This window comes from Lepidochelys olivacea (genome assembly GCF_965140295.1).
Source record: "Lepidochelys olivacea isolate rLepOli2 genome assembly, chromosome: 2".
Taxonomy (NCBI): Eukaryota; Metazoa; Chordata; order Testudines; family Cheloniidae; genus Lepidochelys; species Lepidochelys olivacea.
Window position 1 is genome coordinate 172,927,606 of NC_140412.1, and position 25,194 is coordinate 172,952,799.

The 25,194-nt window shown below is 41.0% G+C and overlaps 1 protein-coding gene across 1 annotated transcript in view; it reads right to left on the bottom strand.

Annotated features, from left to right (window-relative positions):
- The window catches only part of CNTNAP2 (contactin associated protein 2), a 1,667,645-nt gene that overhangs the window by 47,706 nt on the left and 1,594,745 nt on the right, over positions 1-25,194 (bottom strand). The window lies entirely within an intron of this gene.

Here is a 25,194-nt window from a genome sequence, read left to right on the forward strand (position 1 = left end):
TGGGGGTCCAAAAATCTTAGAGAATAAGAAAATGTTGGAGCTGTAAAGGGGGCTAAGAAAAAAGATGAGAATTTGAACCATGTAAACTGACACATACTGGTTTGTCCTCAGAGTGCCAAAGTTGGATCCCTTTTAAAAAAATTTGATGCTGCAATTGTAGAAGTGTATGGATGTCAAAAGGAAGGTTTGCCATTATGATGGTCTACCTTGGGCGGGAGGGACGGTGGGGGGGGTATTATGCCTGAGTAAATTATGCAGTATTATCAGGTAAAAAGATTGCAGCTGTTTTGATCTGGAACTCAGATAACTGCCTTCTGTATGGTTTACCTTTAGTTTCTGCATCTGGAATCACCTAGAAATTTTTTAACTATTTCAAAAGGATGCTTACTTGAAAATACTCTTGGTTTGTGTAGACACTTGCCTTTAATAATCCAAGGATATCCGCGCAAGACCATAGCTAAGATTCTATAGAGACATTCACAACAGGAGCTTTGATCCTTAATTCTTCTACTCCTACTACTTATTCCTCATTCCTTAAATGATGTGACATGACAATTTTTTATTTAAAAGATAATAGTGATATCACAAACTGATTATTATTCCAAGTGAAGAATAAGTAGCAGGAGCCTATGAGCTGTTCAGAAAGAAAAATTCTGGTTTGTGCAAATGTTTCTAATAAAAATGAATGATGAAAATATACATACCATACCAAAAAGGCAATGGGGTTGGCTCTGGACTAGTAGTCACGAAAAATGGGGCTAGTTTCTTAGCTGGCATCAATTGGTATAGCTCCACTGAAATCAAAGGAGTGATGCTGATATATATCAGAATCTAATCACTGATTTCTATTCTTAGTTCAGTAACTAACACACTTGTGATTTTAGGCAAGTCACTTCACCTCTCTGTGCCTCAGTGTCCTATCCTACCCTTTGTCTGTCTGACCTGTTTAGACTGAAGACATTTTTGGAGCAGATGCCGTATCCCTAATACATTTATAGAGCACCCAGTACAATGGGGCTCTCAACTCTGTTGGGGCCTCTAGGTGTTACTGTAGTACAAATAATTAGAACTGGTCAGAAAGATTCTGACTGAATGTATTTCTGTCATAAAATGCTGATTTTCAGTTTCTGGTTTTCAGAAATCTTCCAGCAGAGCACAAGTAGGGTTGGACCCTGCCTGCCTGGCACATTTCTGCCTGGATTCCTTGCCACCTCAACCCATCCGGCTCCTTGGCAGCTTATCTGGTGGGGTGCCTTGAAGTCAGGGCCCCAGGACTTCCAGGATCCATACTTCCATGGCAGCCTGCCACATGGACTGCACCACAGTCAGGGGCTCCAGGGCTTCCAAACTCCATGACGCATGAAATTACAAATTTTCCTACTTTTCTTTCCAATATGGAACATTTTGTTAATTTTAGAATTTTTCATAGGAGGGAAATTCTGACTTTTGACCCGTTCTAAAAATTATAATTGTAATTATTGTCACACTATTATGATGAGAACATTTTTCAGTGTTTTCCAGGATAAAGCAGTAGTTCCTTCCCCTGTCCTCTTAAAACACTAACTTTGTGTTGCTGCTCCACATTCCTGCTGTTCTTTAGAATTCAGATATTCGGGTGCTAAAGGGATACAATCGACTTGAATCTAACAAATTTAAAATGTGTAGTTTCTGGTACCGCACTTGTGCTTGAATCACCCAACCAACATTTGTAATTTTACAACCAGTCTCCTATTTTAAAATTTTTTTCCCCTAACACAATATGACAAACATATTGACATTGAAATAAGAAATGCACCACCAGAGAAACAAGAGAAACCAGTCACTTGGGGTTGCATTGGTAGAGACCACTATCGGTCAGGTAACAAGACATTTTCCATATTAAAGTGTCCCCATTTTCACAAATTCAAATGTGTGAAACATTTGCCTTTCAGCTTGAAAACTTTCCATGGCTGGTCTTTGCCAAAACATTTTTTTTAAGGTTTGGCTGGAGAGATTTTGTCCATTTATGAGTTCTGAGAGTCACAGTGATAGAGTTTAAGGCCAGAAGGGACCACCAGATGATCTAGTCTGACCTCCTGTATATCACAGACCACTAGCCCTCCTGCACACTAAACGCAACAACCAATGAGGGGCAACATGGAAAATTCAATGGAACAAAAACCCAAACCTACTTGCTTTCTGCTTTAAAAACTGCATCTACTCATTTTTGAATGGGCTGTGTTTCAGAAGTATAACCAGTTAGTGTCATAGTTCTCATTAAGAACTAGTGCTTTGGATTGCTCAGAAAACAACTGGTTTTGATTTAACAAAATTAGGGTACACACACACAAGGAAGACAGTGTGCATGCTGTGAACCTGAGCATCCCTGTATTCACATCCTACACTCTATTGTAATAATTTTTGTACAAAGTATGCTTTGTGAGGTAATCATTTGAAAACTAATAACTCACTGCCCATTAATATTCTTGAGTGATGTATGCATGCGGTGTGTACTAAGAATTATGGATATATGATGCAGTTATGACTAAAGTGTGTTTAAACCAGGTTGGGGGGGTGACAGGGCGGGGGGGGGGGGACAGCATATTATCACCAGCACTGACCATAATTAGCATTGTCTATTGACTTGGGATGGAGAATGGGAATCTGGATTCCCCTGGTTCTGTTTTCAGCTGAGCAACTGATATGTTGTGTGAAGCCATTTAAACTCACTTGTAAAATGGGGACGGTAATACTTGTGACAGATATAACAAAATCTTGCATATCCTAGACAAACCTTATTGAATTGGGTTTAATGTGTTTGGGGTCTGTCAGAGCTGTAAGTAGGCCAGGGGTGAGCAAGCATATTTGTGCCACTGCTGGGTTTTTTTGGCTTTTCTCCACCCCATTTTTCCTCCCCTGAGGCTTTGCACCTTGGTTACAGGGATGGGAAGCCCACAAGAGAGAACAACAACATGAGGTCATCCCACCTCTTGAAACAAGGTAATTGAACCCCACCTTCGTTATGGCTCTGGGCCCCATTGTATTAAAAATGCTATTGTTTATGTGTTATTGTGAGATTTATGTAACTTTGGGTATGCCAATGTAATTTCTTTGGTTATCAGCCCTTTGAAGCCACTCTCAAGAGAGGTCTGCATATACTAGTTCAAACTAGATGCTCCTGGAACCAACAGACAAAAAAGAATTTTTGGATAAATAGTCTGGTTTTAAACCACAGTCAGTCTCCTCCTTTCTGTTGCAGCAAAAGGACAGCACTTCTGGTGTAAGGTGGGCCCCAATCCTTATGGAAGGGTTGGAAGGACTAATCACCATCCACATTCCTTGTCAGAGTGAATGGGGTGATCTCTGGTAAGCTTATTAGCATGTGTGTAGGTTCTTTTATTGTTTGTAATATGTTTTCTCTGTAATGCTTTCTACTTTAAGAATAAATCTGCTTGCTTAGAAACAGCTGTGTGGTAACTTATGTCTGTGGCAATCACACTGTTTACCATCTTTAAGGAGAGAAGTGAAGCAAGCCTTCTAGGCAGCCTGTCTTTTGCTGAGAAAATGACTCTACAGTGAGGGAACTGTGCAGCCTGGAAATACTCTGGTCAAAAGGGAGAGAGAAACGTGTCTCCATCCCAGAGAGGCAACAGCTGGTGAGGCCAGAAGCCTAAGAATGGGTGTCCTTACTGAACCACTAAGGGAGAAACACAGGTGCAATTGCCCTGAACTATGACAATGCTTACCTGCCTCTTGGGAGAGCAGTAAACTGAAATATATATCAAGCACTTATTTTTTCCTACTACCCACCCCCCCAAAGACGTTCTTGTTAAACCCTGGATTTGTGCTGGAAATGGCCCACCTTGATTATCATACACATTGTAAGGAGAGTGGTCACTTTAGATAAGCTATTACCAGCAGGACAGTACTGTGGGGGGAGATATTTTTTCATGCTTTGTGTGTATAAAAAGATCTTCTACACTTTCCACAGTATGCATCCGATGAAGTGAGCTGTAACTCATGAAAGCTTATGCTCAAATAAATTGGTTAGTCTCTAAGGTGCTACAAGTACTCCTTTTCTTTTTGCGAATACAGACTAACATGGCTGTTACTCTGAAACATATCAAGCACTATTGCTGAATGAAAATGCAAAGCTTTACCACCATCTCTGCTGTTATGGCTGCAGAAGGGTAGAAATATTAATTGTTAAAGGTCAGCTACTGAAATGAACAAAACAAGCAAAGCAAATATTAAAAGGGGACAAACCTGTTGACTCCCAACAGAATGCAGGCATTTGGTGCCAGGTTTGATGCTTGTTCCCAGTGTCTCACCTCCTAGGGGGAGGGTGCTGGCAAAAACTCAGGTTTGGAAGGACCTCACGCCCATGAATGGCAATAGCCAACAATGACTCTCTCCATCCGTTTAAAGGTCAGCATGATATATTCATTTGAGAGTCTCACCCAGTTGCTTGGCAGGAAGGCGACATAAGGCAGGGATGTAAAGTAAGAAGACCTGGGATGAATCTCAGGGGGTTTATTAGGGACAGATTTCTGTATCACCCATTGCTGTGCTATCTGATTGAGCGGGTGTCTGAGTAGCACCTTTCTAGCAGGCATTTTTCAAGGCCTTGACCGAGAATATCTCTTTGAGTTTGAAGGACAAATCAGCCACATGAAGGACAGCACAAAATCTACACTGAGAGGAGAAAATATAAGCACAGGGAGAGAGAAGAAAGAGAAGGAAGCAATGCTGGGGATGGCTATCAGGTATGACTTTTTGTCAACACTGCCAGGTTTTCCCAGGTATCCTTTAATCCCTGCTCAGTCTGACCACCACAAAGCTGCCTGATGGAACTTAATGCTGAGATATTTATGAATTAGTCTCCTGTCTCCATGCCTGACATGTTGCCACAGCTGCACAGCAAAGGGATCCATTACTGTATTTCTGAGTAGCAAAACTGCTGCATCCTCTTTCTATAGCTGTTCTTGTTTAAAGTATTTGTGACAAAAGAAAGGGAAGAGAAGGAGAACAGAGATTTGCAACTTGCTTCTAAAGAAACAGTCCTATTTATTACTGCCAAGAGACTATAAGGAGAGGAGCAACACCTCAGGAAAAAGATGATACAAAAGATGCTGGAAGTACATTTCTTTAAGGAAGAGCTGTTCTTTCATTACTTGTGGCATATGCTTCTGCTAGATGACATATTTTAACAAACAGAAGTCACCCGTTATTTTAAGAACTGACTCTTATGGTGCTGCAGTCAGTCACTTCAGCAAATGCAAGTTTGGTTTGAAGAGAGGATTGATGCTAAATAGAACAAGCATTAAATAATAGTACTGCAGTTTTCACTCATATAGTTTCTTTTCAGAGCTGATTTGGGAAGTGTTTTTTGTTTCTGTGAAAAAAAAATGAAAGTGAAAAGATTTTGCTTTTGTCAACATTTTTCTTCAAAAGTTTTGGGGATTTTGTCAAAGAAATGGATGTCCTAAAGCCAACCCTTTTCAGTTTTTGGCTGCAAATTTTCAATCTTCAGATGCAAAAAATTAAATATTTTTGGTTTGGGGATTGTCCCTGTTCTGTCACAGACTTCCTCTGTAATCTTGGACAAGTCAGTTGTGCCTTAGTTCCCCATCTGTAAAATGGGGGTGATAGCGCTTCCCTCCCTCACAGAGGTGTTTAGAGGATATGTACATTAAAGATTGTGAGGTGGTCAGGTTCTATGGTAACAGGGGCCAGATAAGTTCTTAAGATAGACAGAAGACAGCTAGCAGCTTCCAAGACCCTGGACTGAGGGGCCAGGGAGCATGGTAAATCAGGGAGGGAACATATTGCTAGAATTGCAAGGGGGAGCATGTCTTGCATCCACTGCTTCAAGACAAAACAAAAACAAAAATCCTCCAGAGCACTAAATTGTCAGAGTCACTGAATGTGTTCTGGAAGAGTAGGAAAACCTTGGGCTGACCTTTTTTCTCTCCCTCCCATAAAATCAGGTTTTAGAAAGCAAGAATAATGTTAGCCAGCAACAAGAGCATAAAGGTTAGTGGGCCAAACTGTCCCCTTCTGAGCAAAGGCAAGACAATAAGTCCAAGAGTTTAAACTCAGAGTTGGACCCTTTTGTCCCTTACTGGTGCGGGGCTTAGTGCCAGCAAAACAGGTCAGGAAGCTACTCTCCTGTGAGCCCCACAGATCTGGGGGCATTCATTTCAAATGGAAGCCTTCCAATTAAATGTCTCCTCTTCTTATGGAAGAGCTGCCAGGTTGGTGGCCATGCTGTCGCTGAAGCCTTGCTGCATGTTGCCTCTGGCGGGTCCCACCAAGCTGAAGTTAATGCTGCTCTAAAGGAGTTTTCCTTTAGCTCTCAGCTACTTTGGAGGTAAAGCTATTCATAGTCAGCAAAAACTGCTGCCTGCAGGATTTGATTCACAACTCTGGGCTCAAAGGGTATGACTTCAAGTTCCAAACAATGACTTGGGTTATGTGTTTCTACTTAAATGAGACTTTAAACTAATGCTCTTTCTATGTGTCTCTGGTGGCTATTCAGGTATCGGTTAATGATCTCATATCTCTTCCGTGGAGACCAGAGTTCAAATTCCAGTTTAGATCACAAATGAAATTGATTTTCCTGGATAGTAGAAATTACAGGGAACATTTAAAGGTCAAAAGTAACTGTCTCTTTCATAGGCAAAATAAAATCATAATATGTAACTGACATTACTTTATGCCTCTTAAATACTATAGCTCATTGCTTGCACTGGGACTTACTTACAGGGTAACGTATGGGCTGACAGCCATCACAACACTAATTCAATTGAATTTTGATATCATAAAAGTATGAGAGTTAAATTCGAGCTGTTTATACACATCATCAAAATTCTAAGATTGAATTACTGTCTTGGATGTAAGCTTATTTGCTTTCATTTATAAACAAAGTTCATCAGCTATCATAATAATGAAAATAAGAATTATTAACTTAGACAAATATAATGAACGTGATATGACTTTTTTGAGATGTATGATCAGGTAGAATATTATTAGCACTGAGTGATTGTGTGTGAGAGAGATTATCAAAGATGTGGATCCAATTTCACGATAGTCATTCACAGGTGAGTTAATGCAATATGATCACCCAAACAGCAGTAATTCATCCCAACAAATGAAATTCAGCACAGTTTTACTATAAGAATATAAAATAACCGGTTCTTTCACACACACACTGCAGTACCTACAATAGCTGGTGTTCTGCAAATCATTGAATGTAGGACATCAATCAATATCCTTATTTACCAACTCTAATGACCAATTCATTTGTCTCACATTCACTTAATTTCCTAACAAATTTGTTACAAAGTCAGAGAATAGATTTTCCAAGAGATAATAAAACCTATAAAAAAAAGCGTACCTTATTATCCCTCTAAAGTCTAGTAAACTTGCTCTTATTCTTTAAAGAGGTCTACTGTTTAATTTTCTTTGCTTTGATAACATTTGGGAGCTAATATAAATAGCAATTCTGTCTAACGCTGAGATAGGCAGCATTTTTCTCCATTCCTAGCCGCCATGTTGTTGCAGCCCATCAGCTCTTGTCACCTGGAGCTTCAAAACAGATGCTCAATGCTGAATCTTGATGAGTTTGTAACTCCTAACAGAGAGAAATGCATAATTACCAATTCAAGCCACGGAGTCCATTTGCAAAGGTTAATACTGCTCATGTAACTACCATGACAGGCATTCTGCTCTGTTTAAAAATGAGTTTAATTTTAAAACTGCCTGTCGGAGGGAGGAGGCACCTTCAGGTCACAACCTGCAAAAATCACCATGGCCCAAACCTATACATCAATAGTTTGATTCATTTCTAAATCTTGTTGTCACTTTACTGAGCACTTTGGTTGATCCTGCATATATTCAATATTTATTTTTACCCATAATATCCCCTGAATATTTGTTCTTCCCCCACTACCCAGCACCATTTATTTACTGCCTACAACCAAGTTTTATTATAAATCTATTCAAATGAGCTCCACAGAAGGGCTTTAATCATTAAAATGCATTACACTCATGTTGGAATAAACATTCACATTTCTCTGAAGCAATATGCAATTTTCTTTTAGCCAGTCAGGATTTCAGACCCTGTACTACAGCAAGCAGAATAAGCAGGACAAACAGAGTCCTTTCATCTAAAACATCAGAGTTGTGCTAAATATTCCCAATACTTGCCAGGTCTTAAACTTTATAAAGGGCTCAAGACTCAGACCAAGTTATAACTCACCTGGGCCCAGTTTTGAGCCAATCTGAATTGATTTATGCATTATACATTAAAAAAAGTGAAATTTGAACTCTCAAGGTTTTGATGCAAAATCAGGTGAAACACTAATTTTGATGGAATATCACTTTGAGATTTAGGGATTGTCCAGAACTGAAACAATGCAAAACGCAAGGGAGAAAACTCACATGGATCTTTGGCGCAGGGACTGTCACTTACTATATGCTTGAACAGTGGCTAGCGTAATGCAGTCTGGAGTCGGGCGGAAACCACGCAGCAACTACTTCAATATAAATGATTCATAGTAGTAATTGAAAGGTAAGAAAAGATGAGTATAAAGCCCTGCACAATGAAATCAAAGAACATGGCACAGTTCTGTTCAATAGATTTTCAAAAATCCAAGTCTTTACTGCAAAACGCATCAGTCTTGGTCACTGCAATCTTGCCAATGTGTCTAATCTGTTCCTGTAAGCCAAGAAATATTGCAAGCCTGATAACCTGTAGTACTATGTAAACCAGGCTCTCTCAATATAGAGAAAGAAAAGAAGCCAACAAGAGAGACTATCTATAAGGTGCCTGTCCACAGTGAGTCAGTCTCTTGGCAGTAGCAGGAGAGTTTGCCTCAGGTCTCTGATGTCATGAACAGCAAAATAACTTATTCAAAAGAGCACTCTGTCCTAGCTTGAGAAGACCTGATAAAGGAACCTGCTCAGTATAACTAGGCATATATTTTAAAATAATTTTATGTGAATCTGAATAAGATTTAAAGACTCATGGAAAGTGGCTAGAGACAAGTAAAGTTTCTCCCCTCAAATCTGACAACATGTAACTCAACCCAGACCTATAACTCACCTGCAAGCCCTGTAGTGGGCCTCCACATACCTAGGACAAGGCTTATAAGGAGTCCTGAACTTACTTTGATCATTCAGTGGACTATCACCTTCCACTGTTTTGCTACTTATGTAGTTTTTGCACCTGTGGAAGGATAAATATCATGCTACTATTTTAAACTCTATTTATGGAACATAACATGATTCCAAAATGAATAGTCTGGCTTGCATTCATGCTATTCCATTCCAAATCATACTACTAACATGTTGCAGAACTGTGTCCAAATCCTCCCCGGGGTAACCTCAAACACAGTTCTGCCTTCACACTGTTTACCAGACTTTGGCTAAATAGTGATGGGTTACAAAGAGAGATCATGACGATGTGGAAGTTTAAATGGTCTGGAAAACAGCTCTCAGAAGTCATTTTAGCTTTTTCCTAGTGTGAACAAGGCTTTACATCCATGTGCATTAGGTTTAGAATGTTGTGCACACCAACACCTTGTACTGTTACAAGTCAGCCAGTGAAAGGTTGGATGGAATGTTGTTCTTGTGTAGCTCATGGGGTTGGAGAGCAGATTCCAGTTTTATGTCCAACAATGGTCACTGTGGGGAGGAACTGGGACAGTTATACCATGCAGTGAAACTACCACAGGAGCTGCATTTTACCCAGCCTCAAATTCAGGTCTGTGGCTGGTGTAAAACACTGTTTGCATTTGTGTATCTCCCAAGAAACTTTTCACGATGGCTGTTTCACACAAAATTGGCATGTGGCAGGTAGAAAAAAGAAATCGGACATTTCCAATAGCAGAAACAATGAAAAAGAAAAAGTGGAAATGGAACTGTTTCCCCCCTTGGTTACAGAACTCCCAGATGAAATCCATGAAACAGAAATCTCTCTTGTTGGCATACTGTGAAAATGAAGCCTGAATTAATTTAATAATAATAGGCTACTTCAGTTCATTTGGAGCACCAGGAGTCTCTTGACAAGAACAGAAATGCTGCTTCTCTGTATGATGAAGAGATTTTATTTTTCCTTGGGTGAATTCCCTCCAATTTCTGAAACAATGCATCCAAGATAGATCAGGAGAAAGGATTAATTAAGGCAAGATGCCTTAAAAAGAGAGAGAGAGAGAGAGAGAGAGAGAGAGAGAGAGGGGAATATGTAAGTAATCAAAGGAATCAATATTTATAACTGAATTCTTAGTTAGAAGTAAGACTTGAATAGCTACTTTGAGGACTACTTTTTTTACCCAAAGGATAATATTAAAATAAGATGACAAAAAGTAAAATTTAATCTAAATGAGAGATCTAACTGGATCTAACTGGAAAATGAGACTGTTTAATAGGACGAGAAAGACAGACAGACATTACGACAAAAGGTCTAGGATGGAGAAAGATGCGGCTAAGCTTTCCCTGGAAGCTAAAAATTGTTATATGAATGGATAAAGAAGCTACAGTCTTTATGTATGTCTATAGCATGCACACATATCCTAGAAGGAAATCAGTTTTCTTCCACAGATTGCTTGGTATCCTATGACGGTTTATTTAGCGTGTGTGTATGTGTGTGTGTGAGTCATTTACAGTGCAGACAAGAAAAGAAACACTATAGCTCATGCTGAGAAGCCATTTCTATTCCAGAACCCTCTTTTCAGTCATTTATAAACAAAAGCTTTCCTTTGGGGCTGAAGAACCAAACTCGATGTGGTCCAAGCCCAAAGGTAAGGTGTTTTTTTGTTTGTTTCTAAAGGGAAATTGGGTTGAGGAAAGGAGCAAGCTAATGCTGAGCTAGGCAATACCTGTTTGGCACCTAGCAGGCATCTAGACAGGAATCTCTAAACCAGTGGTGGGAAACGTGCGGCCTGTGGCCACATACGGCCCATCAGGGTAAGCTGCTGGCGGGCTGCCAGGCTGTTTGTTTACATTTGCACTGCTGCCTGCAGCTCCCAGTGGCCACAGTTCGCCATGGAGCTGTGGGCAGCCGTGCAAATGTAAACAAACAGTCTGGTTGCCCACCACTGCTCTAACCAACGTGACCTATCTGGGCTCAAGTACTGTGGTTATGACACTATATGGAGAGATGGAGCTTTCAGTGTGAGTCAATCTTACAAAGCTGTTTATCATAGAATCTGACAAAGAGTTTACTAAAGTATCAAGGCCTGGAAAGAAACATACGCTTCATCCATCTCCTTGATAGAGACTATCCCTTGGATCAAACCCATTCAATCAATTTCGAGTTGGGAGAAGCAGGAAAATATTCACTTAATGATCCTTTTGTCCCCGAATAATTGCACTCTTCCCAAAACTGCTGCACACAAAAATGTCAAGCATTGTGTGTTTATATTTCTCAGTGGAATATGATTCTTGCTACATTTGAAAAAAAAAAGAGAGTTATTGTTTTCTCATTAATAAAGTTGCAAATGCACAGATTTAAGTATGCCTAGCACATAACTCTCAATAGGCTATTGAATGCTGATGTAAAGTACTTATGGCACATGTATGAATGCCCGCATAGAATGGTGGTCACATGCTATTGAAAATCAGCTTCTAGAAGAGCCTTGTTCATTTGTGCTAATAACTTGGAGACTAATTAAAAAAATTAAAAAATTAAAATTAAATTTTAAAAAATGGTCAATTAGTGAGTATATGAACAATTAAAAATACAATAATTATGTGATGAAGCAGTGTGATTAGTGGTTAGAACAGAGGACCTTCAATCAGGAGGCCAGACTCTGTTAATGTATAACTCTGAGCAAACCATTTGCTCCTGTGCTTCAGTTTCACCATTTATAAGCTGAGGATCCTAATGCATTCCAGCTTTGCAAACCACTTTGAGGTCCTGAGATGAAGGGCACTATAGAATAGCAGCATTGGCCCAAAACATACCTTGATCAAGCCTGAACCTAAGAGGATGTGCACTCACAGAATCCAAATGCAAAAGACAAATGGAGGATGCCATGTAAACCAAGACAACTGGCTTTTGCATAGCTCTAGCTCCCATAGTTCACACGCATGGGGGTTGATCATTCTAATGACTTTAAAGGGAAAACAAAGCCATCATGAAATTGTGGATCCAGCTTTCTGAGTATTACCCTTATGTGAGGAGAGGGATAGTTGGTGTATTAGCGCTACACCTGACTCATTCTGCTCCCCAGCACAGCTCGCATTCACAAGGGAAAGGTATAGGTCTGGGACACTGCTGCATCTAATGATCACTGGCTGCCATTGAGGCTATCGTCAGCTTAAAGCTATCTTTACCTGTTACCTGTCAGCTCTGTGTTCTTGGGGAACTAGGGCGCAGTATCCAGCCTGTCTGACTCTGCCACAGCCTCTGCTTGCACCAAAACCGACCAGAAGAAAGACTTACAAAAAGCAATGAAAAGGCAGTGAGAGACACACCTAAACCCCTCTGGACAAGGGTGACAGGATTAAGGCAACTCTCCTAGCCTCATTTGCATCAAAGATGGGACAGGGAGGCATCTTCATTAGCATACAGAATGGAGAACAGAGATTCCAAGGCAAGAACCACACTGAACTCTGGGACCAGAAAAGCAGGGAAGAACTACATGATGAGAGATCTCTGCTCCAAATGTTAATGAACCAATTCTAGCACCAGAATCAGACCAATTCTAGTAATAAATCCTTTATTAGTATCCAAAATACTAAAGCTGCCTAACTGCATTGTGAAGTCCCTCAAAGGAACACCGCCCATAGCCAGGAATGATCAGTTCCTATTGTCTAGCCTGAACAAATCAACTTTGGTATACTCCCTTGAGCCATCAGTTTACCCATAAACAAATCTAGTGTTCTCCCTTGAACCATTGTTGTTTCTTTACAAAAATCCCTACCCATGCTCAAGTAAGTGCTCTGATGCCTGGATCCAAAATCTGCATCCATTCCATTGGGACTTCATCTTCTCCTGACTGATGGTACTGGGGGCTCTGTCTGTCTCCAGCACTCCAGACCCTCAGCTACCACCACCACCTGGGAACACTGACCGGTTCAAGCTTCACGGAGTGGTGAGAACCCAACTTCTCCCTCTGTTTTTTTTTTCTACTCTAGGTATAGCTTTCTAACTCTGACTTGGGTGATTAGGTATAGTTTTCTAAACCTGATTTTTGTAAACAAATTTAAGCTAGATTTAATATTGTAGCACTTTTGTTTGTTTGGCTCTCCTTGTATGGGTATTACCTGGCAATAAATAACATTTATGGTTAAGTTGGTTGCTTCCCTCCCTCTCCCTCTCTCTCTTTTTTGTTTTTGGCTTTCCCATTTGCTCTGCAGGAATGCTCCTCTTACCTAAGCAAAAGATCCCTGTAGTGCCCAAAAATCCTCATCAAGTGGGTTACTACCAGAACAATTGTAACATGAAAGTGGGGATAGGGATGTGCTGAACCTGTGGCATATGAGGGTGGCAGCTTGGAAGATCTGCTTGACTCAGCTTGCTCAGGCATACTCTATTCCGGTGCGGTGCCCGTGGTGTATGAGGGTGGCAGCCTGAAAGTGCTGCTCGACCCAGCCTGCTGAGTCCAGGGACATATGAAGGGTTAGCGTGGGAGTGCTGATTGACCCAATCTGCTCAGACGCGCTCTGTTAATGTGTAAAAAGAAAAGGAGGACTTGTGGCAACTTAGAGACTAACAAATTTATTTGAGCATAAGCTTTCGTGAGCTACAGCTCACTTCATCGGATGCATTCAGTGGAAAATACAGTGGGGAGATTTATATACACAGAGAACATGAAAGAATGGGTGTTACCATACACACTGTAACGAGAGTGATCACTTAAGGTGAGCTATTACCAGCAGGAGAGCAGGGGTGGGGGGGGGGAGGGAAACCGTTTGTAGTGATAATCAAGGTGGGCCATTTCTAGCAGTTGACAAGAATGTCTGAGGAACGGGGGGGGGCGGGGGGGGAGAATAAACAAGGGGAAATAGTTTTACTTTGTGTAATGACCCATCCACTCCCAGTCTCTATTCAAGCCTAAGTTAATTGTATCCAGTTTGCAAATTAATTCCAATTTGGCAGTCTCTCGTTGGAGCCTGTTTTTGAAGTTTTTTTGTTGAAGAATTGCCACTTTCAGCTCTGTAATCGAGTGACCAAACAGACTGAAGTGGACACAAATCAGACGTCAAGAATTATAACATTCAAAAACCAGTCGGAGAACACTTCAATCTCTTTGGTCACTGCTGGTAATAGCTCACCTTAAGTGATCACTCTCATTACAGTGTGTATGGTAACACCCATTTTTTCATGTTCTCTATGTATATAAATCTCCCCACTGTATTTTCCACTGAATGCATCCGATGAAGCGAGCTGTAGCTCACGAAAGCTTATGCTCAAATAAATTTGTTAGTCTCTAAGTTGCCACAAGTACTCCTTTTCTTTTTGCAAATACAGACTAACATGGCTGCTACTCTGAAATCTGTTAATATGTGTGTGTGTGTGTTCATCTGATTCTGGGGCTGGAGGAACCAGAAAATCTGGCACCTTCCATGGAATGCAAGCAAGAGAATTTAGTGACTATTTGCCCAGTCTGTATTAGCACAGTATAATTTACCAACAGATAGGAATGCTCCAAAACAATTTGCACATTTAAACAAAGACGCACACTCATTTAACTTGCCAAACTAGACTTGAATCTTCTTAAAATTCTCTAATAATTAAGGTGAAGTCTACAGCAGTTTCATAAACTGTACGCTGACCCAAATTGGCAACATGATTCCTAAAGTAACTCTGAAAGAGTAGGGCATCCATAATTGATCTGAAGTTAAGATCCAGCAGGCATTAAGCAAGTTTCCAATTAAGCAGTGCTGTGCTTTGTCACTAGTGTTTTGTGTGTCATATTTGATCTCTCTATGCAACCTCCCACCTTGTCATGATTCCTGGAAAACAGATACTTGGAGGCTGAGAATACCGAAAGCTATAGATTTATTATAGCATCCTGGCACACAAAAAAAACATTTGTCCTCTGATTTCTTGGAGCAATAAGAAGTGGCTCTTGCTGGTAAACATGCAGATCAATATTTATGCCTGTGTTCAGTTGCAATTATAGTTGTCTGGGTGGCAGACAGCGGTTTAATGGTGCTCCGTTACTCAGCACCTATTTTGAGCTTAAGCCTGATTCAGCTGACATGTATTTCCTTACTGGAGATAGGATACTTTTTCATCAAAGTCCTGCAGGTTGTGTTTTTACTCCACTCTGTCTACTCCACTCCTCTATTGCTACTATAGGCAGAGCTGGAAGCACCACTGATACTTAAGGTTGCTGACACTTCACATTATCACTGTTTTCAGTTGCTTATAATTTTTCCAAACTTTCACTGTTTCGGATGAATTTTTTTCATGCTGAGTGTTTGACTCAGGCTAAGTTTTGGGGGAAAGTTTCAGCAAAGTTTCAGGTGGTTCAGTCTTTTCTGCGAATGAGATAAGCAAAAAAATATGTTGTTTTCCCAACGTTAAAAAAAGTTCTTACAATTCTGTCTGTGCGAATTTCTACTGCTTCCATGTTTTCCATTTTGCTGCCTGTCAGTCAAATATCTGTGAAACCCATGGATAAAGTGTGTGTCTCATCCCTGTTAATTCTGGTCCATATAGAGGATGACTGCCTATTATTGCTATCAGTTACTCCATTAGCTCAAGTGGCAGAGATCTTGGTGGTGGATATAAAGGTCCCAACCCTGATGATGAACTATTTGGGGATGACTGATTTTTTGTTTTTCAGTTTCTTCTTTAAAACTTAGAAGATTTTACACAAAAACTATGGAAAAGCATAGGGTCCTGCCTCATTTGTTGCAGAAACTGGAACAGTAGCAAGCCATGACAGTTATAGTAAAGCTTGCAACAACTCCCTTGAATGTCTTAGATGGCATCCTTCATGCAATGTGACCTCACACATATGGAAGGTCATGTTGTGCGGAGGATGACATTTTAGACAAAAATGACATCAACCATGGGGGGCTAGATAGCCACCACAACACAAAGCCAGTTGGGCATTCAGGGCATGCGATGCATGACTTGCATGCATCAATGGCGTGCCACTCAGTTGGAAGGTATCTAGTTAATGAGGCAGGGGATTGCAGGAAGAGAAAAGATGATCTTATACTTTAGGCAGTTGAACACCACTCTGGAGAATGGGATTCTCTCAGCATCTCTGCCACAGAATTCCTATGTGCTGCTGGGCAAGTTATGCAACCCAAACTTTTCACAGGTGGTGACTAATTGTGTGTTACTCATTTTCTGGGTGCCCAACATTAGACTCTGGGTCTCATTTGCAGAAGTGCCGTCCATGCCCACATGCAACTGAAGTCAATGGGAACTGTGTTTTGAACATAAAGTGCTATATTATACTAAGTACTCTGAAAAAATCAGGTCCCAGGCATCACAAATTGGGCAGTCAAATTAGTGGACTCTTTTGACCTCAATCTCTCTGTATTTTAGTTCTCCATGTTTAAAATAACAGCTTCTCATCTCCCTGGAAATAAAGTCTTTAATGTTTGTAAAGCACTCGATGCTACAGTGCATAGAAAAGCCTATGAAGAAATTAATAATTCTATATTCAGAGCAGAGTTTGAATAGTGTGCAGAAAATAACGCCAGAGGACAAAACAAAATATTGACTAGCTGCTCATTTAATGAACACAGTCAAACCTGTGCAATGAATAAGGCAGGGATAAAATAGTATGTCATCATGTTTCATAACGCATAGACACAATGGGGCTGAATTAAGGTTGCACAGGAAGATAGGCCTTGTGGCAGGGTTTGACTAAGTAAGGCTATTTGACTATCATGGCGGTGGAGGTGGTAAGCTAGACAGGCGTATGGAAGGTCTGATAGACTGGTGGCACAAATCATCTCTCTTGCTAATGTGGAGCAGTTTCTACTGTTAAAGAAAAGCACTATCTTGTTTTGGAGAAGGCAGTCTGGTCATTGTGGATTAATCGCTGGTCATAGTTGAAACCTGCGGAGTAACCACAGAGGTATGCAGGAGGCTGTAGCCTGGGGTCTCCATGTGAGAGAGGAGAATTGAGAGAAGTAGGTGAAGGCAGGAGGCCTGTCACCTGGTGAGGTGTAGTGGAAGAGACCAGAGAGGGGTCCAAGTGCAGCTAGCCCAGGAACCATGACAGAAAGGTGCCATTATATAGGGACCCCCACATAGCCTGTTTGCTTAGCTGAAGCTAATCATCTGACTATTCCTTCAGCAGCAGTGTCTTCTTCCATGCAATCTCTATACCTGGAACCTCTTCCCCATACCATCTGCTATATCGTCACCCTTTCTTCCTTCCTTCAAGTGATTTGTCAAAATACACGGCAAGGAAGCTTGTAAATCATTTGCCTTTTAAAACAACCCTCTTCCTCCTCTTCCCCACAAAAACCTATGTAACGTTAGCACTTCAGCATCACCCCTGTAAGCAACCACATGATCTTTTTGTTGTTGCCATCACCTTCCCCTTCCTCACTCACTTCCTGTTCCTATTTTTAACATAAATTATCGATCCTTTGTTTCGTAAAGTCCCATATATTATAATAGAGTGTCAGATCCAGGTATAAATTGGCACAGCTCACTGAAGCCAATGGGCCACACCAATTTACACTGGCTGAGGATGGAGCCCATTAACTCAAAGAACAGAATAATGTATTTGCATAGTTTGAAATTACTGGGAATTGTCTGCAGCAAGTTAAAGAATGACACTGAAAAACCAGAGTCCTTGCCCTTTGACTGCTGGAATGCAGCCTGTCCTCCTTTTTCCATGCTATGCTGGAAAACATGGAGTAAACTTCCCCTAGGAATCTTGGTATTAAACATGACTTTCTAAAAACCAGCCTGTACTGGGGATAGGCAACACACTAGGTCCCTGATCTCATGAGTCAGAAAACAGCCTGCTAGCCTGCTATGAAGGTCTGCAGTAGCCAGCCAGTTGGTAGAGCCATCTGGCATTCTTTAAAATTTGGGGAGTTGTCATTAACCGGCCCTCTGCTTATTCAAGTTTTGGGTGTCTCCAGAGACTGGCGGATAGTTGGAGCTGTGCTGCATACATTATACAGGATTGTATAACTACAATAGAAAAAAAAGCTCATTTAAATTTAGTAAGATCCTTAACTTTCCACTATTATGTAACCAACTTTTCCATAATTCACATGAGGAGTTTCAATTGCCTTCACATAAAGCAGATCCTTAGCTGGTGCAAACTGTGAGATTGGCATTAACATCAAGGGAGCGATGACAGTTTACATCAGCTGAGGAGCTGGCTCCTAGAGCTTTACTCCACAAAAGGGTAAGACAATTGCTAGGCCAACCAGTTACTAAGATCTCACGAGCCATAGTAACTATCTTCATTTTAAAATGGCTTTAAAAGACAATCGGCTTCATGCAGGTGAATATTCAAGTGGAAACAAAGATAAAGGGTCTGGTGAAAAAAATACTACTTTCCTTGCCAATTTATCATCTTAGTCATTTGATATTTCACATTATAAGAGCTGATGCTTTTCAAATGCAATGTCAGATGTGTGGAAATTCAGAATCTAAGCCCTCTTTTTCTTTGTTGTCGAAAAAATAAAATAAAATAAAACAGCCTTACTTTTTCCCCCCATTTTACAGAAGACATCATCTACTATCTGAACTCTGGTTTTCTCAGAATGCAGTTAAAAGAGAGTTAGTAATGCCCCCTGATAATAGTGGGCACTATGCATTAGAACCTGGCTTATCAAAATCTGAAGGCCTGAAGAGGTCTGCAAACCTTTTGCAAACTTAGAATTGGGCTGTGGTTATTTGCTGTGATTGTGACAGAATACACCCTACACATTATTGTTTCTTCAAACCCTACACACGATTGCAATAATTTATGAACAAGATATGTCTTGTAAGGTATCATTTGAAAACTAATAATTTGCTGGTCAGCATCATCCTGATAAAATGTGTGTGGCAACATTGTATATCAAGCTATAAGATTTCCCTGTATGGTGTTATTAACATATGTTCCAAACTCCACAGTCCTGCCCATACTGAGGTTGGCAAACAGGACTGTACTAAACAAAGGAATGTGTGCTCTGCTTAATTTGTATTTAAGCAGTAAATGGAGTCATCGAGCAGGAAGGGACACAAAGAAATCTCAAACAGGTGAGGAAAAGCCAGTAGGGGAAATCCTTCCACACAGACTCTTTCTCTTTTAGTGCCAAGCTGGAAATGTTTTTCAAAAGAGGGACTGAAATTATACAAAGGAGGGGAAAACACCCCTATTCATCCCCTTTCTCCTCCTGCCCATTGCATTCACTACACCTGAAGAGAAAAAGGAAGCAAGCGTTGCACTCTGGGGGAGGGATCCTGACCTACTGGGTTTGGTCAGTAAAACTGTTGAAAGCATGTGGTAAGAAATTTTGCTTGAATCTGATATACAGTAGAGCCTCAGAGTTATGAACACCTGAGTTACAAAGTGACCAGTCAACCACACACCTCATTTGGAACCTGAAGTACACAGTCAGACAGCAGCAGAGACAAAAAAGAAAAAAAAAAAAGCAAATACAGTACAGTACTGTGTTAAATGTAAGCTACCAAAATAAATAAATAAATAAAAATAAAGGAAAGCAGCATTTTTCTTCTGCGTAGTAGTTTCAAACTCTATTAAGTCAATATTCAGTTGTAAACTTTTGAAAGAACAACTTAACATTTTGTTCAGAGTTACGAACATTTCAGAGTTACGCATAACCTCCATTCCTGAGGTGTTCGTAACTCTGAGGTTCTACTGTAGTTTGTTAAGTTAGACATTTGTAAAGTCTTTATTTCCCTTGTAACCATTCTGACTTTTATTCCTTATTACTTATACTCACTTAAAATCTCTCTCTTTGTAGTTAATAAGATTAAATTATTGTTTTCTCTAATCCAGTGTTTTTAAATTGAAGTTTCTGAATAACTATTTGAAATAATAAGTTGTCATATTATTCCTTTTAAGGAATAATGGACTTAAAATATTTTGTACTGTCCAGGAGAGGGTTGAGCAGTACAGGACAAATATTTCTGTGAGGGGGAATATGGAAATGGGGGTTTGTTCAGGACACCCTGAAGCATAAACAAGGCTGGTGAGAGCCAGAGTGTAACTCAAGTGCAGCTGGTAAGGCACCCAAGGTTGCAGGGCCCGGGTGACGCAGCTGCAGATTAGTCTGGATTATACCATGATATGTCACAGTGATATTTTAATAAACATTTCATGTTATAACTGTTCAAGGTATACTGATATCCTCTGCTGAATTCCTTCTTTGAATTCACTTTTTAAAGCAGGAGTAAGAAAGTTTTTCTTTTGGCTACATTTTAATAAATAAAACACCACCACTTCACTTGGTGAAAACATGTTGTAGATAAATGCTAAGAAATTAAACCCTACAAACACTCCTGTGAGACAGTTATTAATATCTCCATTTTACAGATGGGGAAACTGAGGCAGAGAGCGACTAAGTAATTTGCTTACAGTTTCACAGGAAGTCAGTGGCAGCACTAGAAATAGATCCCAGCCTCAACACCCACTCTTATGGTGTAATCACTTCTAGTGCTTATCTGAGATCTTCTGGATGTCAATTTAAATTAATTAACTGACCCAATATTGAATTACAGGATTTACAGAAGACCAAATAGGGCACTCAAAGAGGAGTTACATGCATAAATCTTGTAAAGGAGAATACCTCTCCCACAACCTCTTCTTATCCCCAAACATTACTCAATCCCATCCTCCTCTGGCCCTTTTATCAACCAGCCCTCTTCATTCATCCCCACATTCTATCACACGCCAAACCTTTCAGGAAAAGCCTAAAAAAACTAGTGGACTTTTCTTTGGTCCCAAGTTTAGGAGACAAGAAGGAAACTCCAAAGCTAAGGATCTCCTCCCTGCCAGAGATCACCCTGCTGCCAGTCCTCCTCCCTCTCTTTCACATCAGCAAGGAGCTCTCAACTCAGAAACCTCAGATGACCTCAACTGTTGCAACAGTATTTGACAAAGGAGATAGACAGTCTCTCAGGTGCTGGGAGCCAAACCATTTACGGCATTAAAAACTGCTGAATTGATAAATCCTATTAAATGTACACTGGGCAAACGACAGAACATTTTCTCAGGTACATGTTGTGAAATGAATTTGTGAAACTAAACATGTCCAATACAGAAGCCGCTCAGAATAAATCAGTTCCCAGAACCTGAAAGTAGGTTAGGTAATTTCTAGGCCTGACAGGTTATTAACACCACTTTGTACTTGATTTTGGTACCATTACAAAAATTTAAAGCAAAATTATGTAGTGACGCTGTGTTAAGAAGCCTTGACTTCAACTGGCCTTTTATTTTCTAATCCAAACAGATACATTTTAATCCAAACTCATGGCCCTCAGGCTAAATTGCATCACGGAGTGGAAAGAGAACAACATCTAAATGCTATACACACCAGTAGAAAAATTGTTGCCCTTGAAACAAAAATATTCTCCTGGGAAGAAATGTGTCCCTTTATTAAAAAAAAAATAGCGTGATATGCCTCAGTAACTAACCAAATCAATATTACTGGAAGTTTTAGTGTTAAAGACCATTACTGAAGAATACTGTAGTAACTTGTATGAGTGGCTGGCTATAAAATGAGCTTGGAAAACCTCAAATATTAGCTCCTGAGAGCAGAAATGTCATGGTGATTGAACACCATCTTTTGGATTAATCTAGTGTGGGTTAAGAAGGCCTGTATCACAAAAAGGGTACGTGGACCTACAGTCTTTTAAGCATTTTTTCCTGAGGCTATCTAACTAGTCATCCACCATTTCCCTCTTCATTCTTGTCAGATGGATCCCCCAAATTAACCTTCTCCAGACTTGAAAAGGGAGAGAAAAAAAGGTGATAAAAATTGTCAGTTTAAGAACTGTATGCCATATCGTCATAAAAGAAAACACCACACACTCTTAAGAGATTTACCTATTCAAAAGAACTCGCTAACCCACACTGCAATACAGGGACAGTTTGCTCATAAAGAGAAAGGTGTGTCCAAAATATATGTAACTTTCAAGGGAAGGTTTTGCAGAACAGCGTCCTTGGTGGTGTATTAAGTTTTTGAGTCATCTTTTATTCAAGCCTTATCAAGAAGGAAGAAAGTCAGTTTGGTTTTGACGAGGCAAATTAAAATAATTTTTGATGCTGTGTTTTGCTTGCAGTGTCATCTTCTTAGATAAAAAGTTCTATGCAGTCACGTTTTTTGGATCAAATACATGTTTTTTTTTTTAAATAATCTAGAGTTTTTTAAATTGATACTGTCTCCTGCAATGGTTTTTCTAAAAGGCCTATCTCAAAATGTCATATTGCCTCCATAGGTTCGTCATTGAAAGTGTTTTGCATTTCCATCTTACACAAGAAAATCAGATGAGGAGGCAGTCCATGGCTTGAGGGGAATATATTTCAAGTAATTCTGCTCTGTGCAATATTGAATGTAGCATACACATAGGGGAAGAAAATCCTATTTTTATTTAGGAGCCTTCCCTTTGTTCCCAAACAAGATAAGGTGCAGCAAAGAGGAGCAGTTCGTCCCACACCTGTCCCCCCACAATAAACAAGTTTTAGCTATTCTCTCTGTAGGTATTTTCACCTGAGTCTCTCAGACACAGATTTGCTCCTCCCTCCCAGAGTCTCAGCTGCCATGTGCCTGACTTCTTTGAATGCACAGAAGAAGAACTTGCACTGTTTTGTCTTTGAGCTGGACTCTGTGTTGGTGTTTGTCATAAAGGAGTTAACAGACCTTTCCCTAGATATAAGAAGGGTAACCCAGTGGTTTGGGCTCTAACCTGGGTCTCAGGAGACCTACGTTGGATTCTTTGCTCTACCACAGACTTCCTCTCTGATCTTCAGCAAGGCACTCTCTGTGCCTCACTTCCCCATGCGTAAATTAGGGATAATAACACTTTTCTACCTCACCGGGATGTTGTGAGGAGGTATGTTATAGACTGTAATGTGCTAGGATTCTATGTTGAGGAAGACTATAAGAGTACCTAAACGAGATAGAAACCAAAAGTGATCCACTCATGCTTGAGACCTGCCCGCCTCGTTGGGCCAAAGCTCTCCCACTCCAGACTCCAGAACACAGTAAGAAACACCAGCTATGAATAAGGTCAATGCTGTAATGTGATTACTCAGACTGATTCCTCTCTTCTTTTTTAAGATTTTTTTTGTTTGAGCTTCCTGTTTTAGGGACCCTCCCACTCCTTTCCTCTAGGAAATCTCCTTGCACAGAGACACATCCACCAGCAGCTCAGTAAGTTTTGCCTCATCCTGTCATATAATTCCCTGAAGCAACAGCCACAGGCCACATATGGACCTAGTGAATCATTCAGAGTTCCCAGAGTAGCATACTTAGGCCGTGTCTACTCTACAAAAGTGTTCCGATTTTACAGAAGTTGATTTTTGGGAACAGATTGTATAAAGTCGAGTGCATGCGTCCACACGAAGCACGTTCATTCGGCAGTGTGCATCCATAGTACCGTGGCAAGTGTCGACATTCCGAGCGGTGCACTGTGGGTAGCTATCCTACAGTTCCCGCAGTCCCCACTGCCCATTGGAATTCTGGGCTGAGCTCCTAATGCCTGATGGGGCCAAAAATTTGTCGTGGGTGGTTATGGGTAAATGTCATCAGTCAACCCTCCCTCCCTCCCTCCCTCCCTCCGTGAAAGCAACAGCAGACAATCATTTCACGCCCTTTTCCCTGGGTTGCCTGAGCAGACACCATAGCACGGCAAGCATGGAGCCCGTTTAGCTCACCGCCACAGTTATGACCATTGTAAACACCTCGCACATTATCGTGCAGTTTATGCAGAACCAGCACCTGAAAAACCAGGTGAGGAGGTGACGGCAGCGCGGTGATAAGGACATGAACACAGATTTCTCTAAAACCACAGTCCATGGCAATTTGGAGATCATGGTGTTACTGGAGCAGGCTCATGCTGTGGAACGCCGATTCTGGGCCCGGGAAACAAACACAGACTGGTGGGACCACATAGTGTTGCAGGTTTGGGATGATTCCCAGTGGCTCCGAAACTTTCGCATGCATAAGGGCACTTTGACTTGCTTTCCCCTGCCCTGAAGTGCAAGAATACCAAGATGAGAGCAGCCCTCACAGTTCACAAGCGAGTGGCAATAAGCCTGTGGAAGCTTGCAATGCCAGACAGCTACCGGTCAGTTGGGAATCAATTTGGAGTGGGCAAATCTACTGTGGGGGTTGCTGTGATGCAAGTAGCCAATGCAATCACTGAGCTGCTGCTATCAAGGGTAGTGACTCTGGGAAATGTGCAGGTCATACTAGATGGCTTTGCTGCAATGGGATTCCCTAACTGTGGTGGGGCTATAGATGGAATGCATATCCCTATCTTGGGACCGGACCACCAGGGCCGCCAGTACATAAACCGCAAGGGGTACTTTTCAATGGTGCTGCAAGCACTGGTGGATCACAAGGGATGTTTCACCAACATCAACATGGGATGGCTGGGAAAGGTTCATGACATTCGCGTCTTCAGGAACTCTGATCTGTTTAAACGGCTGCAGGAAGGAATTTACTTCCCAGACCAGAAAATAACTGTTGGGGATGTTGAAATGTCTATAGTTATCCTTGGGGACCCAGCCTACCCCTTAATGCCCTGGCTCATGAAGACATACACAGGCATCCTGGACAGTAGTCAGGAGCTGTTCAACTATAGGCTGAGCAAGTGCAGAATGGTGGGAGAGTGTGTATCTGGACGTTTAAAGGGTCGCTGGCACAGTTTACTAACTCGTTCAGACCTCAGTGAAACCAGTATTCCCATTGTTATTGCTGCTTGCTGTGTGCTCCACAGTCTCTGTGAGAGTAAGGGGGAGACGTTTATGGCAGGGTGGGAGGTTGAGGCAAATCGCCTGGCCGCTGAATACGCGCAGCCAGACACCAGAGTGGTTAGAAGAGCACAGCAGGAAGTGCTGCACATCAAAGAAGCTTTGAAAACCAGTTTCATGACTGGCCAGGGTACTGTGTGACAGTTCTGTTTGTTTCTCCTTGATGAAAACCCACCCCCCTGGTTGCCTCTAAATTCCCTGTAAGCCACCCTCCCTCCCCCCTTTGATCACAGCTTGCTTGCAAAGGAAATAAAGTCACTATCGTTCAAAAACA